This window comes from Bos grunniens, chromosome 1 (genome assembly GCF_055505025.1).
Source record: "Bos grunniens cultivar Pamir isolate PY7600 chromosome 1, Bosgru_T2T1.0, whole genome shotgun sequence".
Lineage (NCBI taxonomy): Eukaryota > Metazoa > Chordata > Mammalia > Artiodactyla > Bovidae > Bos > Bos grunniens.
The window spans coordinates 93,782,601-93,800,384 of NC_141165.1; the positions used below are offsets into that span (position 1 = coordinate 93,782,601).

The 17,784-nt window shown below is 41.9% G+C and overlaps 1 long non-coding RNA gene across 7 annotated transcripts in view; it reads left to right on the plus strand.

The window, feature by feature from the left end:
- Nucleotides 1-17,784, plus strand: part of LOC147379948 (uncharacterized) — a 289,568-nt gene that overhangs the window by 101,324 nt on the left and 170,460 nt on the right. Inside the window, exon 4 of one of the 7 annotated variants that reach the window (XR_015165194.1) lies at nucleotides 9,943-10,288. The exons of the other annotated variants lie outside the window; for them this stretch is intronic. This is a non-coding gene — a long non-coding RNA (uncharacterized LOC147379948). Of the gene's footprint in view, nucleotides 1-9,942; nucleotides 10,289-17,784 lie in introns of those variants that run through there. 7 annotated transcript variants of the gene reach the window in all.

Consider the following 17,784-nt stretch of genomic DNA (forward strand, 5'->3'; position numbering starts at 1 on the left):
GACAAACTGGAAGAAAATATTCACAACATACACAGACACAGACACATTCACAACATTCACAATATACACAGACAAAAGCTACTGTTTATAATATATAAAGATCTTTTAAAACTTGAGGGACAATGGAACAGAAACCTCATAGAAAACAGGGAAATGATGTGAGTAGACAATTCACAAAAAAATGTCTCTCAGATATGTGAAAATGTTCAAGTTTACTGATACAGAAACAGAAATTAAACAAAAGTGATATATCTTTGCTCACATACCAGACTAGCAAAAATTAAAAAGTGTAATAACACATTCTTTTGATAAGATCATGGAGAAACAGGCAATTTCAAACATTGTCTGATATGAATGCTTGCAGCTCAGTGTGAGAGATTTGTGTTCCCTAACTTCAAGTTTCCTCAGATGTGGCACAAATTTTCTCTGTGTGTAGGATCTACCTGGGTCATTACATATCACCCCCATGGGCCTGGGGGGCAATGGAACCATTGCAAACCTGGAGCGCATGCTGACTGCTGAGCATTGAGGAAATAAATTCCTTTGTCTTTGATCTAGAGGTTTCATGTCCTCTTATGGAACTGTAGTATTTAAATGCTCATATATTTGGCTCAATTGGTAAAGAATCTGCCTATAATGCAGGGAACTGTCTGCAGTGCAGGAGACATAAGAGATGTAGGTTCAATCTCTGGGTTGGGAAGATCCCCTGGAAAAGGAAATGACAACCCACTCCAGTATTCTGGCCTGGGAAATCCTGTGGACAGAGGAGCTTGGCAAGCTATAGTCCATGGGGTTGCAAGAGTCAGACATGACTTAGCTACTAAACCACCACTACCACCACAGCTTTTATTGGGGGGTGGGGATGTGGATAATGTTACTTACATTGTTCTATATAGGATGTGTTAATGTTAGCTGCTCAGTCATGTCTGACTCTTTGTGACCCCATGGACTGGAACCTGCCAGGCTCCTCTGTCCACAGGATTTTCCAGGCAAGAATATTGGAGTGGGTTTCATTTCTTGCTCCACTATATAGGATAGTGGTAGGTAAATTATACAGCTGTCAAGATCTGTAAGTATCTGAGATTTTACCCTACATTCAGGTTAACCAATTAGCCTGCCATGCCACAGTTCCTTGGAATCTGGAAGACTTGTGTCGGAGAAGAAGGACAGTTTACTGTTAATACTTAGAGCAAATACTATAGCTGAATATTATTTATGGCATTATTCTTTTGTGTCTCAGTTCCCACAGATCAAAGCAAAGAGTACCAGGTAATACCTGTACATGTGATGTCTGCACAGAAGAGGAACCCTGAGATTAGGGAAACTGGATCTTTTATAATAGGAAATAACCATCCTTCCCATTTGTTTGGAGGAGATGCTGTCTCTGTTTTGTAAGGCAGGCCATACAAACATGCCTGAAAAGACAGTCTGGAACAAAGGGCAGTCAGTTCTTTGCTAAAAAGATATGAAGAAATGCAAAGAGCTTCAACAATACTCACATAATGGAGTGTGTGTATGCTCACTTTAGTCATGTCTGACTCTTTGTGATCTATGGACTGTAGCCCTCCAGGCTCCTCTGCCCATGGGATTCTCCAGGCAAGAATACTGGAGTGGGTTGCTGTGCCCTCCTCCAGGGGATCTTCCTGAACCAGAAATCAAACCCATTTCTCCTGTGTCTCTTGCATTGCAGGCAGATTCTTTACTCACTGAGCCACTTGGGAAGCCCACATATGTGTGTATACTCAGGCTGTTGAACATACATGTACATTTCCAACCTTTGTCCACTAAGGGTAATCTGCTCTGTCACTCAAACCTTGGAAGATATGAACATACCCAGAACTGTGATACTAGTTTTCTAAATGCCATTTTTCAGTAAAAGAAACCAAAGTTCAGTAAACGAGTGCTTGATTACAGGGCAGGGGCAGGGAAAAATACAAGAGGAGAGCATTATGGTATCAGAAGTGCCTGAAAAATGTCAAAAGGACATGAGAAACAACCTGAAGGATTTCTCAGTGGCCAAAGCTGGAACAATTTGACCAACAGAATATGTAACTGTACTATTGGATTATAATCCATAGAATAAATAAATGTCATTGAGTCATATTTATCCAAAGTTTATAATTGAATGTGTAAATAAATGTAAGAGAAATAATAGTTCTTTCTTACAAAAGAATTCCAAAAGAATGAATGAGGTGAAAAAAAATTGAGGGGAAAAAAATCACCACAAGGCAAATACCACAGTAATAAATGGTTACAGCAGAATCTTCTCCTGGATGTTACTATCAGTGGGTGAAAGTTGCAGAGGAAATAGGGTATTAGCAGAATGTCAAAGTATCTGATGCAGTGTATCAATTACAAAGGGGAAAACAGTAATTTTACGATAAATAAACCCCACAGACACCACCCTAACTCACTGCTCAAGGTTAGCATTACCAGTAATAACAGCTGTCAACATCATGCACCCCCTGAAATGATGTTCTGAGAAGGATACAGCGTTACTTCTATGGTATTCATATGAAAAGGCATTGGAAGTACTGATGCTGAAGCTGAAACTCCAATACTTTGGCCACCAGATGCAAAGATCTGACCCATTAGAAAAGACCCTGATGCTGGGAAAGACTGAAGGCAGGAGGAGAAGCGGGTGGCAGAGGATGAGATGGTTGGATGGATGGCATCACCAACTCAATAGACATGAGTTTGAGCAAGCTCTGAAGAGATGGTGAAGGATAGGGAAGCCTGGCATGCTGCAGTCCATGGGGTTTCAAAGATTCTGACATGACTGAGTGACTGAACAACAAACCTGTCTAATCACTAGAAAACACTAGGCAAACCCCAAATGAGAGACAAATATCAAAAGTCCTAATGCTGTGAAAGACAAGTGGAGATTGAGGAACTGTCAGATTGGAAGAGACCAAGGAGTCACAACTAAATGCAATGTAGGATCCTGGAATAGAAAAATGACAATAGATAATAAATTGGCAAAATTCAGTTAAGGTTGATAATTTCATTAATGGTATTTTACCTATGTTAATTTCCTGATTTGATCATTACATTAAGATTCTGTAAATTGTTAGCTTACAGAACACTGTACAAACTACAACTTGATTTATTAAAAAATATATATAATAGTGTACAAATATATAAATAATTATAAACAATATAAATATTATAAATAATAATATATACAAGTGGAATAATATATTTTTACATTATATAATATATAAATAATATAATGTAAAAATCCTTCTACAGATTTTTTTCATTTAACATTAGGTCTTCAAGATTTGTCCATGTTCTGTTCATTTTAAATGCTACATAGTTTTTCCACTGCATAGTTACATACATTTAACCATTCCCTTCCTAAAGAACTTATTTTCTTTTTTTTCTCCCTTTTTTAATATTATAAATAATGTTAACAATTACAACATAGACGAAAGTTCCTGTGAGCCTGTTTGCAGTTTTTGTAATAGTGTTTTTTCCACTCACAAGAGTGGAAATTCTGAGTTGTAGGGCATGTGTATCTTGAACATTACTAAATAGTGCCAAGTTTATCTCCAAAGTGGTTAAACCCATTTATACTCCCACTTTCAGCATGTGAGTTGCCATTTCTTCACTTCACTTGGCAACACTTCTATCATCAGACTTTTAAAATTTGCCAATCTGATCAGTTTTGTTTTAATTTGCATTTTCCTGCTTAGTAATGAGGTTGAACATCTTTCTATATGATTTTTGGTCATTCATTTTTCCTACTCAGAAAATCACTTTTTCATATCTAACTAACTGTTTGTGACAACTTTATATGTATTGGGGATAAAGACTGGAGCAAAGCATAGAATACATAGATGATGCAGTGCTTGATTGCACTGGCTGAGATACAGCATCCATAGTCTTGGCGTACCGAGTTTTGTTCCAGGTAACTGTCCAGAGAATATCCAGAGGTGGTTAAGAGTCCTGAAATCATGAAATAAGAGAAGTGGTTGCAGCAACAAGGACTGGTTTCTCCTAAAGACGTATCTTAGGAGGGATGTGACTGCTGATTAAAAAAAAAAAAATGAACAAGGTCTCAGGAGGCAGAGGATGTATTAATGTTGTTTCAAGGGAGCCAAGGCCAGTGGTAGAAATTTTGAGGAAGTGTATTTGAACTCAAGTTCAGGGAGACTTTCATTTTTAACAATGAATTTATTCTGGAATGGAATTGGTTGCACGATCCCTGAACACATTTAAGCTATTTTCAGGGCCCTGTGGATATAGCTAGAGAGATTCCTCTGCAGGGAAGGATCGTGAAGGAATAATGTCTCATCCAACTCAAAAGTCTGTGTTTCCATAGTAAACAGTTTGTAGAATGAAGCTCCAGGAAATGTACAAATGAGTCAATTTTTAAAATTTATATTTATGGTTGCTCAGTTAAAACATTGCTCGAGGTAATAGTGAGTCAGTCTTTAATTTTTCTAAGATTCGTCAGCCAAACAAATAAGCCTAAATTGGCTGACTCAAAGCAGAGCATTGACTCCAAATTCCAAGTTGATTTTTATGATACTTCAAGCTCACCCCCTTCCCACTTCCACTCCAGATGACTCTCTGCCTTTTGGGTCCTGTGATTCTTGTAGCTAGATGATGTATCTACCCAGTGGTACCATTTTATCTTTTGTGCTAAAAGATGTGGAAGCATAAAAGATAAATGGTGAAAGGAAGACTCTTTAGGGAAAGGGGAAAGTTTATGGCATTAGGCAGAAAATAAGGAGTTGTTTTTGAGCAACTAAAAGACGCCTTATAAATAGACTTGGCAAGCAACATAAGGAATTTTAGTTAGAGGGATAATTTTCTGATAGTTTCTAAACACTGTAATGAGTGTTTATGGGACTTCCCTGATGGCTCCGACAGTAACAAATTTGCCTACAATGCAGGAGACCTGAGTTCAATCCCTGGATTGGGAAGATCCCCTGGAGAAGGGAATGGCTACCCACTCCAATATTCTTCTTCCTTATATGTCTTTAAAAATCAAGTAGTCCTAACTATAGGATGAGATGGTTGGATGGCATCACCAATTCAATGGCCATGAGTTTGAGCAAACTTCGGGAAATGGTGAAGGACAGGGAAGCCTGATGTGCTACAGTCCAGGGGGTCACAGAGTCAGACACGACTTAGCAACTGAACAGCAACAAAATGGCTAATGGAAACTGCGGAATCCATTCTGATGCCATTCAGAGCGAAAGACTGTCAGTTCAGATATTATCCTCCTGGAAACTCACTCTGCTGGCATGACCATTGATAGGCCCTAAGTGGCCTCTAACTTTTGAAGATCTTGTATGTTCTGAGGATCACAAGTGTTTTCCCTCTGGTCACCCTGTTGGGGATTTTAATTAAAGGATTCCAGTCCAGTTACCCTACACTGACTCTATTCCTCCAGTCTTGGCCTGAAGTTGCCATAGAGTCCCATGTGCTCCCAAACACCTTGCTGCTCCAATGGATCATGTCTTCCAATATTTTCTCTTCTGGGCGAGATGGAGCTCAGTCCAGGTTGTTGTTTAGTCTGCTGAGATTCTCTTATGTTTTGGGAATCAGCAGTGGTGCCTGCCATCCTTGTTTCATACAGAGATTTTACAGCCACTGCTTATTAATATCTCCCCTCTGGTAAGAGGCCTTTGGAAGGAAAGCAGGAGCAGGAGATAGTGTAGACAAGCTGCTGCCACCTCCCTAATTGTGACCCTCACTCTCTCTTACATTAGAAAAATCTTTCCCATAGACTCCTGCCTGGAAGATAGGCCCAGATAAATCAAAATGCTGGTAGGAATGCAGTTTAGGCTCCTGGGGTGAGTGCTTACTCCCTAGAGGCTCCTGAAAATGGATAGATGTTAAGAGTTTTGCAGAAATATTATTGAGTTGAGTATACATGATAGTTGAAAGGAGACACCCAGGGAGGAAAAGAGAAATAGGAACCAGCTGGGAAGAAATGTACAAGAGTAGGAATGCCAACACCAAGAGGATTGGAAAATTAAAGGAACTGAGTGAAGGAAAAAAGTTGAAAATTTATGTAAATGCACAGAATCAAAAGGCAGCTTTGAAAAAGAGATTAACATAATTATGATTCCAAGAGTGTAAGATTTTGACTTGATCATTAATGTGGATTCACTGGCAGTAGTAAGTGAAGAAGCTAGGAGGAAGTTTACTAAATAAATGTGCCTGGTGTTGATTGGCGTGTGTGTATCTACTGGGCCTTGTTTTGTAGCGCATTCTCTCTCCTTCCTCCTGTAGGTTGTGCTTGGTGGGACAGGAACAGCGGGCTCATAAAGACCTCAGATGTGCAGGATACCCCCATTTGAGCATCTGCCTTGTTTTCTCTAGAAAACCCAAAAGACCTTTCTGCTATTTATAATGATTCCAAACATTTGAGGAAAGCAGTTTATAAACACGAAAGGATGCTTAGAAAAGAGACCAGGAAACTGGGGAGTCAGAGAGGTAATTACAGAGAAAAATGCTAATCTCTTAGCAGCAGCAGTGGTTTGGAAAAGGATTGATTGCCTTCTGGATTTCTGAGCTGATGGTGTCCTGGGTGCACTTTGGTCTAGTGTCTGATCTAATATATTCTATCTTGACTTTTAGAGTATCTTAACCAATAAAAAAAGTCTTGCTTTTTGGATGCCACGTGGTAAGATTTGAGAGGGATCTGGGAAAGACACTGTTATCCCATGATACCTTCCCCAGTGGATCAGTAGGATGTCAGAACAGAGAAGGACCTTTCAGAGAGGTGCTTGGGCGCTTGAGTTAGGGTAGGTGCCCCTAGTCACTGTGTCCATATAGTAAAAGCTTTGATTTTTCCAATAATCATGTACAAATATGAGAGTTGGACTGCGAAGAAGGCTGAGTGCCAAAGAATTGATGTGTTTGAATTACGGTGCTGGAGAAGACTCTTGAGAGTCCCTTGGACAGCAAGGAGGTCAAACCAGTCAATCCTAAAAGAAATCAACCCTGAGTATTCATTGGAAGGACTGATGCTGAAGCTCCAATACTTTGGCCACCTGATGCAAAGAGCCGACTCATTGGAAAAGACCCTAAAGCTGGGAAGGATTGAGGGCAGGAGAAGAAGGGGATGACAGAGGATAAGATGGTTGGATGGCATCATTGACTCAATGGGCATGAGTTTGAGCAAACTCCGGGAGATGGTGAAGGACGGGGAAGCCTGGCATGGTATAGTTCATGAGGTCGAAAAGAGTCAGACATGACTTAGCAACTGAACAACAACAGAAGTCATTGCGTCCATCAGAAATGCCTTCCATTTATATCTCTATCTGGCCCCGAGAGAGCAGGGCACATGGTTAAACAAACTGCACAGTTCTAGAGCCACCTCTTTATTTTATGGTTGAGGAAATGGCAGCCCAAAGAGGTTAAGTGACACGCCCAAGGCCACACAGTACTATAGCAGCAGATCCAAGGCTAGAGCTTTCCTCCACTGCTCCTTCCACAGTGTGGAGCTGCACTCACAGCAGACCTCTCATTTCACTCATAGAGATTCATCTCCTTGGGAGTCAGTGTAGCGTTTCTGGCAGTTCCCACCAGTGTCAAGTGTACTCGGAATTATGATGTATTTAATAACCTTTGAGTTACCTTGCTTGGAAGCTTATAAATACCAGAACAGAGAGATGTTGATAGGAAAGGAAGGAATGGGGGAAACATGGGAGAATGAAGAAGATGCAGCAAGGGGCACTGCCTAAGAAGGACGGCCTGGGGCGGCGAGTGGTCACAGGCAGGTACAGTCTGTGTTCACCAGTGACATGAACACGGCAGCCGGACATGTGGCTGGAAAGCATTGACATGGCTGTCAGGTGGGGCGAGTGGAGTTACTCCCGTACTACAGTTTACAGTTCCCCCATAGAATTTATGGAGAAGGCAATGGCACCCCACTCCAGTACTCTTGCCTGGAAAATCCCATGGACAGAGGAGCCTGGTAAACTGCAGTCCATGGGGTCATGAAGAAGAGGACATGACTGAGCGACTTCACTTTCCCTTTTCACTTTCATGCATTGGAGAAGGAAATGGCAACCCACTCCAGTGTTCTTGCCTGGGGAATCCCAGGGACGGGGAATCCTGGTGGGCTGCCATCTATGGGGTTGCACAGAGTGGGACACGACTGAAGCGATTTAGCGGTAGCAGCAGCATAGGATTTATATCATGAATTCATCTCTGGAGCAGCTCTGTCTAGTACTCTTGTTCCATCTGAATTTACTTCTAGCTTCTCAGGCTTGGCCAACTTTAGGTCTGGGACTGCAGGCTTAGTCTTCAGGAAACCTCTTCTTGACCCAAGGTAGTTTGGACCAAGCACCCGGAGGAGGGCAGCTTGGCATTCAGCCTGAGCTGTGACTCATCTTGCCCCCGACACTTCCTCAGCTGCTGAGACTTGGGGTGCATCACCCTTTCTCCTGGGGTCTGTTTCCTTTTCTGTAAAATGGGGTGGTCAGAAAGCTTACAGGGGGCAGTGTGTATGACTGTGTTGGCACCTAGCTGGTGCCCCATCTTCTCCCACCCCTGCCTCATCATAAGCGATCTTCTTGGATAAAATCCCACTTCCATTTCAAAATTCCTATGGCTTTTCTAGTCGTCTCCTTGGCTAGTTTTCCTATTGTTCTTCAAGTGCACGTGAAGAGCCATTTTGTCTCTTATTACAGAATCTTCAGCAGCTTATTCAGATACTCAAGTGCCTTCAGAAGAGCTCTGTTTGTCACTGAGCTTCTTGGGTTCCTCATGGCCACTGATTCTTCAAGATCCATTTGTACCTGGTGCTCAGAAATCACACAGCTCCTTAAAAGCCCACAGTCGCGTGTATAAGCCATCCAGTTTTACCCTCCCTAATTTACAAGATACCACACCCAAATTACTCAGCTTGTTCAGGGTGAATTCCTTATGAGGCTCTGCCTAAAACAACCCCTGTCCTCGCTTTATGCCTCTTTGTCCTCACAGAAGTCAATCTGTCATAGTCCAGTGCAGGGCAGCCTAGAGGGATCCATTACTTTCATTGGAAGGGCCTTCTATCTGAGTTTTCCTTCAGGGCGCTGGGTTTTAGATATGTCCCTCTGCTCCTGAGACAGGCCGCTGATTTGCAACTGTGTTGTGACAGGGCGATTATGCATGTTGTGAATAAACATGCTTGTGTACGCGTGTGTGCTGTCACAGCAATGAGTAGCATCCAATAAATACCGGGTTCAGAGCATGCCAACATCCTCCCAACAGCTGGCACAGCTGAAAACTCGCCTGCCTTATTAGCACTCCACTTATCTGGAATCTGCTCACTGAGCAGAAACAACTTCATAAATTTCTTCAATTTGCATTCTGCCTTGCTGTCGCTCGTTACCAGTGACCTCACTCCCTCCCAGGATCGAGCCGACTGGCCTCCCGCAGCTGGCCTGCTCCGTGTCCTCACCTCTGCCCGTCAACACTGGAGGCAGAGCCGAGGTGAAGCTTGTGGCTGGGGCCAGCACTGGGGAAGGAAGTATGACAATTGTTTTCCTTTATCCCAGTGACATTTCCAGATGTCTTTTTTCCTCCTGTCAATTTGTAACCTCTTCCTTCCGAGGCAGATTAACATGCACAAGTCCAAACCTTCTTCCAAATAGGAGAGAGAGAGGCAGGCAGAAATTTGGTTGTCCAAGAAAATATCTGCTCTCAGTGTCTTTCAGAGATCAGTCAGTTGCATTCTCAATGTTTGCCGGTTTCTCTTAATCATTCTAATCTGATTCCCCAGCCTTTTAACCTCTCTCTCCTCTGCCCTGGCTCTTTCACTCCATGTCGTGTTGTCAGCTATTTCATTAGCCACAGTTCACCACTCGGAGCATCCAGTTAAATATTTGCAGGCCAGGTGCCTTTTATTATTGCTGTGTGATGTGGGGAAGGCTGATTCCTTCTCTCCTCTTGGACACAAACCCTCCTCCCCTGTATTACCCTTGGTTATAGATGGTGGTCTGCTTCCGTCTGGGATCCTTCCCAAATTGCTCCCTCATGCCCTGGGACCTTGAACTCCCCGCTGGACTGGGGAGGCAGCTTCTGAATGCAGCAGAACCCCTGAGCAACAGCCTCATTAAAAATCAGATCACGGACTTGGTTTTATTTTTTTCCCTCCCTGACTTGATGAAAACAAAACAAGAAGAGGTGGGGAGGGAGGAAGGAGGAGAGCTGGAAGTGAATTGCTTAATGGAGACACTCAGTCTGAATATTTAATATGCTGATTTTATTGAATAAAAGGTGAAAAAGTGGTTCTTGTTTGTTGCTTGCCTGTCAAACCATGGCAAACAAGCATTCTTTTCCCTGACTGCAGCTTTTTATTACTGTATGGATTCTAGAGTGTAATTATGCCCTATATCTGAGCTGCATTATACACACAATTATAATTCCCAGGCTGAACTATTTATTTATGGCCAGGGGAGATATTTGTTCAGTTTCCTAGGAGGATTATTTTTTTTGGGTGATGTCTCTCATTGTCTTGCCCTTCACCAAGATGGATTGTCCAGGAGAAACCCCTCGCTCTGAGCCCCTGGCTTGTCTGTTGACAGTTTGGACGAACTTCCCAGCTACATTTATGCATGCTGTTGGAGAAAGACGCTGGGCAAAAGAAATTTCAGGGCTATAAATGTTTGAGAATGTTTGCACTGTTTTCAGAGCTTTCATGGGAAGGACTTTTTATTCCAGCTATTATCATCTCATGAAGTCTGATTTGGAATCATTTTAGAAAATAGCTTTCTCTAGGTACAGCCTGCCTGACTTTGCAGTTCATAAAGAAAGAGCCTGTGGCTAAATAGAATTCAGGTCAGTAAACACTTGTTGAGGACCTTACTGTGAGTTGGGCCCTGTGCTGGGCACTAGGGCACAGAGATGTGGAAGGCTTTGTCTTTATCCTGGAAGATCCACAGCTCATCATAAGAAACAGATACATTATTAATTATGTGAGAAATGTAGTAAGTGCTGCAATATTGGTTCATACATTGATTTACATTTTTTCTAGTGTCATACTATATCTGAATACTACACAGAGAATGTAGGTGTAATTGAAGAGAAAAAGATACTGGTCTTTGCCCTCGGGTGTGTTCTCTACCCTTGTAGAAAGAAGTGAATGGAACCAGACGAACAAAAAGTCAGCAAGTAAATAAACAATTTAAGGTACTGAAGATTGCCGTAGAAAAGAAATGGGAAGATGTGATTGGGAATGTCTGAAGGTAGAAAAGGAGGAGATGGGTAGTTACAGAAGATCTCTTGAGGTGTCATTTCAGCTGAGACTTTAGTGAGGAGAGGGAGTTGGGCATGGGTTGACATGGGGGAGGAGCTTTCGGGCAGCAGGAACAGTCCGTCCAAAAGTTCTGAGACAGGGACTGTGAGGAAGCACAGGGAGAGAGGAAGACAGCTTGGCCAGGTGGCTGGGACTGGATCACTTAGACCCTTGTAGACTGTGGAAAGGACTGTTGGGGTTTTATTTTCTTTTGCAGTGGGAAATCACTAGGCACGTCTGATGGGATTGTGTCAACGTGTCAGTGGTCCCAGTCTCCCTTAGCCTAGATAGACGCACAACTTCCAAACTAGATCAGTCTACTGTTCCCTTCCTGGAACAGAAGGAGAACGAAGTGAATAAAAATGCCTGGAATCTCCCGCTTCTTCTACCAGGCTTGTGTGGCTTCTGCCCTAGAAGCAGGTTTCTTATTTCTCATCTGACACTCTCTCAGGCCCTGTCCATCTTCAAGGCTGGCTTTCCAACTTTCCATTAATTTTGTGAACCTTAAAATTATTTCTCACAACTTTCTTTTGGATTAAGTTATCAAGGCTTTGTTGCAACCAAGGAAATCCAACTGGCTGGAGAAGAGAAGAAATATCTTCAGAGATCTGTTTTTCTTTTTCTATCTATTTTAGCTCTAAGCAATTTACGTCTAGGCCTTATCTGTTTTCTGAGTCTCAAGAGTTCAAACATTGATTGCTGCTTCCTGATGATTTTCTAATTCTTTTATGTATTTTTCATTTTTGTAAAAATGTGTCCAGAATAATTTCTTATTCCTATGGCTAAAAAGTTCAATGCTTAGCTGTGAAGAATGTATTTTAATCTTTCTACTTCTAGATGTCTCTTCTTCCTATGGGTCTTTTAAATGTTCTTTTCTTCTTAGTTTTTATCTCTCAAACTTATAATAACCTTTTTGAAATATGATTACTTTACAAAGAAGTCAACTCTTTTAACTAGGATTTTAATGCATTTTCTCTAGCATTTTGCTTTAATTGAAGACACATATTTGCAAATAGAATCTCATTATTTCTCGTGTTCATTTCCATTTCTAGTGTGATTTGTAAATAAACTCAGGCCATGAAGTCCAAAAACAAGTGATATGTGGACCCTTGGTATTCTAATACATTTTTTCTTAGAGATTATGTTTTTGATAAAATTTAATCAAAAGGATAGGAGAAAGGAAGAAGTACATACAGTTAGCTATGGGAGTGTGTCTTCTATGAAGGTCATGACAAAACTAGGATTTTCAAGTGCTGTAGGGACAAGCAAGGTTATTTGATGCTATTTTGTACTTTTGTAGCACCTTTATTTTGAGGACTGATTTCTCAGTTTATTTTTAACTAAAGAGAATTAACTTGTTCAAAAACCCTAAACCACAGGGAAATCATCTAAAGCCTTACAAAAGATGTCTAGACCAGCCACAAAGCAGACTACCTCAATGAGTAGAGATAGCTAAGGAGATAGGAGTTACACAGTACAGGTTGATAAGTGATATTATCATGAGTTAAGTGCAAGATGCTTTTGTATAGGTGAGACCTCTGCTCAAGCCTTGTGGTGAGTAGTTTCCAAAAGAAGGAGGTAGGAATGAGAGCTGAAGGAGAAGAAAGAGTTAACCAAGCAAAAACAGAGTAGAGTTCTAGAGAGAACTATGTTTACCTACAAGGGGATGCAGGTGAGCATGAGGTACATCTTTGCATCTTCAGTGTGACTAGAGCAAGACCCAGTGAGGGATGTTGATGGAGAGGCAACTGGAAGGTGCTTCACTATGCATGGACTATCGTCATGTGCAACATAGGCTTAGTCTTCGTACTGTCTTCCCCAGCGGTCACTCTGGCTATGGGTCCTGTTTTCCTCATTCTTCTGAGTAAATACTAATATCTCTTGACAAGGTTGTGGTTAGACTGAATAATAGAGCATATACCTGATACAGAGGATGATATGGGTATGATAGGTAGAACTCTAGGACTCCCCCTAAAGATTTCCTGCCCTGTTCTTCAGGATTGTAGCTATACTGAGATATCACACACAAGGTTATGTGAGATTAAACAACAAAAGGATTTTGCAGACGTAATTAAGTTTACTAGTCAGTTAACTTCAAGTCATTTGAAAGGAAAAAGGTTTTACCAGATAGTAACAGAAAAAGAAAGGCTTCCCAGGTGGCGCTAGTGGTAAAGAAGCCCCCCCACCCCACCCCACACCCCATGCAGAATACACAGGAGACATAGGTTTGATCCCTGGGTTGGGAAGATCCCCTGGAGAAGGAAATGGCAACCCACTCCAGTGTCCTTGCCTAGAGAATCCCAGGGACAAAGGAGCGAGGTGGGCTACAGTCCATAGGGTTCACAGAGTTGAACATGACTGAGGTGACTTAACACATACAGCAGAAGAAGAAGCCAAAGAGATTCCAAGTATGAGAATTCAGTGCACCCTTGCTGGCTTGAAGATGGAGGTTCTCATATGTCAAGAAATGAGGAGGGTCTCTATGAGCTGAGACTAGACCTTGGCTGACAGCCAGCAAAGAAATGGGGAACTTTTTCTTATATCCTCAAGGAACTGAGTTCTGTCAACAGCTTGAATTGATGGGAAGTGGATTCTTCCCCAGAGTTTTCAGATGAGAGTTTGGTCCACCTGACACCTTGATTTCAAACTATGAGAATGTAAATTGATAACGCAGTTCAGCCCACTCAGATCCAACCTACAGAACTGCAAGGTGTTAAATGGGTGTGGTTTGGCTGTAATTTGTTGTGAAACCTAGCAAACTAATACAATGGTATCAAATTTATGGTGCTTTGGAATTACAGTTAAATTCAAGTCCTGCCTGAGTCTTCCATGCACCAGTTTTATGGTTATGGGCAAGTTACTTAGTAACCTCTCTGAGCCTCAGTTTCCTTATCCATAAAAAAGAATAGAAATACTATTTACCTTATAGCATTAGTAGGAAGTCCAAGTCAGGGAACATGGTAAGTCCTCATCTCAGAGTAAAGTATGCAGTGAATGTTAGCTGTTTTTGCCATGGGTTTTGCAACTACCATCTCTATTTTGTGTAGTACCTCTCAGAGTGTTCAGCACACAGTAGGTGCTTAATCTATGCTAGTACTTTTCAGCTTGCCTCCATCTTCCCTCATTTCCTTGAAAATCTCCTGTTCTAACTACCACATTCCCGCCTATCTCCTCCACTTTGTGAATATTGATTTTGAGACTGGAAGGGAAACATTTATCATTCTTAATTGCAATCAAATCATTACAATGGTGTTAAACATTCAAATAGAAATTAAGTTCCACTGCATAATGCAAAGACAACTATTAATCTGTGCCGGTAGCCAAACTCAGGAAAAGTGATACGGATAAAATGGATGTGATGTATTAATAACATCATGATGCCAGGGAAGGAATTTCGATCTGAGCAAAGTAGTTATACTTTACAGGCAAGTCTTTCTGTTTCAAAATGGAGAATCAGCAGATAAATTCCTGCAGCAAAATCACAACATAGAAGGAAAACTTAAAAAAGAATAAAGAAGGCATTTAATTTCTAAGTAATTATCAATACTGTCAGTGGAAGATAAAGTTGCAAACACTGATACATAAAGATTTATGTTCATTCTTATACAAATTAGCATGAAAACTGATTAACTAACATCTCTGCTCCTGTTTCTGACCAAATACCATCTCAGCCCTGGGCCAGCAAGACTTTCAACTGGGATCACATGCAGGCAGGTGTTAGGGGACTTGAAGCTTAGATAATTTTTGGAGCCCTCACTAAGAAAAATATAAAATAGTAAGTTAAAAGTTAGGTAGAAAACTGAACACTTCTCATCCTGAATGAGAAAAGACATTGCATCCTTTATAAATTTTTTAAACAAGTATTTGTTTGGCTGCATCAGGTCCTAGTTGCAGCATTCGGATTCTCTAGTTGTGGCAACTCTTGAGTGCACAGGCTCAGTAGTAGCAGAGCCTGGGCTTAGTTGTTCTGCAACATGTGGATCTTAGTTCCCCAGCCGGGGCTCAATCCTTTGTCCCCCTGCATTGGAAGGCAGATTCTTAACCCCTGAACCACCAGGGAAGTCCTTGTAAATTTTTTTAGAAGATAACAAATATTACAACCATCACAAAATCTAAGAAAATGACTTAATATTTTTATTATTAATTTTTTGCCTACTTTGGTCATGTATGGATGTGAGAGTTGGACTGTGAAGAAGACTGAGTGCCGAAGAATTGATGCTTTTGAAATGTGGTGTTGGAGAAGACTCTTGAGAATCCCTTGGACTGCAAGGATACCCAACCAGTCCATCCTAAAGGAGATCAGTCCTGGGTGTTCATTGGAAGGACTGATGCTGAAGCTGAAACTCCAATACTTTGGCCACCTCATGCGAAGAATTGACTCATTGGAAAAGACCCTGATGCTGGGAAGGATTGGGGGCAGGGGGAGAAGGGGACGACAGAGGATGAGATAGCTGGATGGCATCACTGACTCGATGGATGTGAGTTTGAGTGAACTCCGGGAGTTGGTGATGGACAGGGAGGCCTGGTGTGCTGTGATTCATGGGGTCGCAAAGAGTCGGACACGACTGAGTGACTGAACTGAACTGATACTTCTATGATACTCTTTTCCTATGTATTTGGTTGCATGCTCTTTGATCATCATTTCATATGGCAATAATATTATAATTTTCTATAGAGAAAATTTATTTTTCTTCCAGCATGGCTGATAGGAATTTGTAATTATTTGGAAGTGGTTTTTTCTGTTTCTGAATGTCATCTTGGGAATACTGCCTCTAACTTCCTCTGCAGGATCTCACCTAGAAATTGCTTCTCACCCCAGGGCAGGCCTTGGAGAAGTCTGTTCCTTTAATCTCTCTTGTCCTGGCCTCCAGAGCTGCTGCAGCCTCAGCTGGCCTTGCTCCTTGGGTATTTCAGTACCCATCCTTCAGCCAGTACCTTCCTTCTGGATTTTAAAGAGCAGCATCTCTTCTTAGAGTCCAAGATGGTGTCCAATTGCTCAGTAAGGGCCACCAGAGGCAATTTCTGCTGGAGGACAGGTGGATGTGGAGGTATTGCTGGAAGGGCAGTCCCAGGACACCATGAGAAGGCCTCCATTGACAGCTAAGCCCACTCCTTCTTCCTTGTGTCCATGGAGCAGAACCTGACCAGCCTTAGAAGGGGCGAGGCATCGGAAGGGTCCGCAGCCTAAACCCTACTGTTGTTGTTGTTGAGTTGCTAAGTGTCTGACTTTCTGACTGCATGGACTGTAGCCTGCCAGGCTCCACTGTCCATGGGATTTTCCAGGCAAGACTTTCAACTGGGATCACTGGAGTGGGTTGCCATTCCCTTCTGCAGGGGATCTTCCTGACCCAGGGATGGAACTCATATCTCCTGTGTATTCTGAATTGGCAGGCACATTCTTTATCACTGAGCCAATAGGAAAGCCCCATTAGCTTAGTGTTAAGCTCACCTCTCCTCTCCTCCATTTATCCTCAGCCTACCTTTCTAACTTGCAGTTTTGACAAATTGTTTGTCCCCCAAATGCCTTTGTCTTTCCCATTTCTGGCCCTGAATCTTCTAGTACCTCTACTTGGGATGCTTCCCCCCACCTCAACATTTACCTCCTGAAATCCCTGAAAGCCTGGATCAGATTCTGCTTCCCCATGAAGCCTTCCCTGAGTCCCTTTACCAGACGAGAGATCTTGTCTATGCCTGAGCCCCTTTAGTGCCCGGTGTCCTCTGTTTTTGCAGGGACTGTTCCAGATTATCTTTGCATATTATCAATATATACATCTGTGTATCTGTGGCAAATGAGCAAAAAATTTCTCCAGCTAAATAGAAAAGAAGCCAAAAACAAGCATAAAAGCATTTAATCTTCAAGTTTTGAAGTTATTCATTCACTCAATATACTCTTCCCATGCTAAAACTGGAATTATAATACTAAGCAAGTCAAAATTCTGTCCTTCAAGAGTTTATGGGCTTCCCTGGTGGCTCAGATGGTAAAGAATCTGCCTGCAATGCAGGAGACCTGGGTTTGATCCCTGGGTTGGGAAGATCTCCTGAAGGAGGGCACGGCAACCTACTCTGGTATTCTTGCCTGGAGAATCCTCATGGACAGAGGAGCCTGGTGGGCTACAGACCGTGGGGTGGCAAAGAGTTGGACATGACTGAGTGACTAAGCACATAGAGTTTATAGCTATGGGAGGCCAATATTAATTTCACATACAGTCAGGGTAAAATTTTTAAAGGACAAGATCTATGTCTTTGTAAGGTAGTGACAGGGTTCTTGTGTGTGTATCCTTTTGGAGGTACAGGATATGAGATCAAAGAATAAATAGCAGTTAGCCTGGTAAAGAAGAGGAAGCATTCCTGGCAGAAGGAACGGCTTTAAAAGGCCCTAAACTAGGAAGGATCTTGTTGCATTTCAAAATCCTAAAGAATGCTTATTATCATGTGCATATCTTGGTAGTTTATTTGTTTCTGTGGCTGTATCCTCTCACCCTATAAATTTCTAGAAATCCTCTCCTAAGCATTTCTGCATCCTTCCTGCCTATCAC